We start from the raw sequence: 314 nt of genomic DNA on the forward strand, positions 1-314 counted from the left end.
ATATATATATTATACATTGCTTTCCCTAGCCCTCACCCTGTTTTAATGAATGAGTTCAGTAAAGGTGGCTTCAGTTTTCTAGACTTTACTACCTTAAACAACACCTTCAAAATGAATTGGATTAAACGTTACCTAAATTGTCCAACTTCCTTGTGGAATTTCAATCCCCATTATGTCTTCTCCTCACAATTTTTGTTGGTATGCACCTATAATATTGACAAAATTCCTCTTAAACTTTCTTCATTTCATAAAGAAATGTTGCTGGCTTGGTCTTTGATTTACAAGCATAATGTCAGTCCTCACAGGTTTAATAT

The sequence above is a fragment of the Etheostoma cragini genome, chromosome 2 (assembly GCF_013103735.1).
Source record: "Etheostoma cragini isolate CJK2018 chromosome 2, CSU_Ecrag_1.0, whole genome shotgun sequence".
Taxonomy (NCBI): Eukaryota; Metazoa; Chordata; class Actinopteri; order Perciformes; family Percidae; genus Etheostoma; species Etheostoma cragini.